This window comes from Cupressus sempervirens, chromosome 9 (assembly GCF_028749045.1).
Source record: "Cupressus sempervirens isolate cs-2001-9-10 chromosome 9, ASM2874904v1, whole genome shotgun sequence".
Taxonomy (NCBI): Eukaryota; Viridiplantae; Streptophyta; class Pinopsida; order Cupressales; family Cupressaceae; genus Cupressus; species Cupressus sempervirens.
This window is the reverse complement of record NC_143126.1, coordinates 248,354,626-248,356,947: the sequence shown is the minus strand read 5'-3', so window position 1 is coordinate 248,356,947 and position 2,322 is coordinate 248,354,626.

Genomic DNA, 2,322 nt, shown 5'->3' with positions numbered 1-2,322 from the left:
TGATAAAAATAGTTTTAATAATCATAATGTCAGCTTTATGTCAAATAAGAAAAAGCCAAACTTTTAATAAGATATTTGCAAGCAATTATATTTTATATATTTATAAATGCTCTTAAAATTGTCCTTATAGCCTTGTATCACATGCAAATATGATTTGCAAACACTTGTTCAATATCTTCCTCTTATAATTCCTTACAAAGAACCTACCAAAAAAAGTACACATTTTACATCATAATACAGCATAAATTTTAGAAATTATCCCCAATACCAACCCCCCTCCAACTTCTCATGATGTACCTACATTCCAATATCATAAAAAAATTAGTAACTTATTGTATTAAACAAGATAATCATCAATTCATTAAATTATTAAGAAGAAAATAACATAAGAAGTAAATATACCTAGTTGAGTATTCCAATAGGGTCCTCTCTCTGTTTTAGGGTCTCCAATAGGGCTTCATCATCAACATTAGCAATAGTAAAAAGTTCTTTTACTTTTGGTCTTCCTTGATGCTTCAATAACTTTACATTTGTTACTATAATAAGATGCGAATATATGAGAATTACTTTGTGCTTCTGATAGTCTTCGAATGCAAGAATTCTGTTCCTTCTAAGCATGTATGTCCGTAGCCATGTTCCAACAACAATCACTGAACGAGTAGGATATGTGAATCCATCATCATCTGTGATTAGTTGTGGAAGTTTTTATTTACCTCTTACACAACGTGCTAAACAATAATTGGATTTCTCATCATTCCCCTGTGGTGCAACCAATGGAAAGACATGTCCTAGATGAAGTAGATCTGATAGATGGTTATGCTCAAGTGAACTTTCCATGTTATCATTTTTGATAGAGGGTATGATAGACAATGAAGTAAGATAATGTGGAACCCATGTGTCCACCCACTCACTTGACTCACATTGATCCCAATCACACTGAAAACAACTACGACAAAACAAGCTAGTTGTCATGTCCAAATGGTCCATGTACTAGAATCAGAGCTCCGAAATGAATGCATTTCTTATGAGTCTCTCACTGTAACACAATCTGATCTATCACCTATGGACCCTTCCTCAACCAACCAAAAGAACCTACATACCACTGAATCAAGAGTCCCTCCTTGTGATAATGCTAAACTACACCAATCAACAATGCTACGAGCATCAAGAAGCTCTGTTGTTGAAATCTTCAATTGCTCCTTAACTAGAGCTCTCTTCACACATGCCCCTGCTCCATCATCTTCCCCTTTTCTATGGCCGGACTAAAAAAAACTCCAAATATGAGGCACCCCTCTCTCTATGTGCATCCTACACAACCAATAAAACATGCGAGCATTATTGAATTGACCTATATAGTTATCTGACCAAATGATATGTCTATCTATAGCAATTGCATGCTCGTGTAAGAAATCAAAAAAATTCTTGAAACAATGTTGCACAAACTCGTGAGAGGGAGATCTATCATCACTCATATAAAAATGATACTCTCTAATAATCTTTCGATTATCTTCAGCACTATCAGGGGCATGTCTATATGTTATGTGAACAAAAATTGCAATCTGAATAGAGTTGTAATACTGAGATTGTGTCTCATTTTGAGGTTATAATGTGTAGTTCTTAGCAAAATCAACAACTGATATAATAGTGCCAATGGGAAAAGTCTCCTTACATGTTCTAAATTGTTGATCCAACCACTAAGACCTGTGACTATGTCTTGCATACTTGTAAAAAAGATTTGCCTTGAAATCTGAAATCAAATTAGCCACATTGATATCTTTTCCAACCAATTCACATCTAGAACTCTCACTCCCACTCTTCAATGTGTATTTCACCATTTCATAGACCCTTTTTTTCACTATTGTATTTCCAAGATCTTGTTCACACCCCTCATGGAAACATGTGCCAAACATGGATAAGCCACCACATTCTGAACACTTCTCACTTAAGCAAGCATTTTTATAAAAGGAACAACCATCAACTCTACGACATAAGAGTTGATCTAACAAGTCTCTTGATGATTTTGGAAGCCCACTAGCCCCACAATCCTCCAACATTTCTTTACTATGCAAAGTAGAACGGATGGAGCCTAATAGTTCATGGTGCATAGAAAACTCAACATGATATTTGCAACAACATGTATTTCGAATTTTGAGTGGCACACAATAAAATGGCTTCAAAGATTCAAAAGCCCTTTGTGATATATGAACACTTGGATGACTCTCTCTAAATTGTTTGAACAACATAGTTTGACTTACCTCCAAATAGTGTTTAGGATGTGACATGTGTTCTCTGATGCCAATTCTCAACTTTAAGACATCTTTA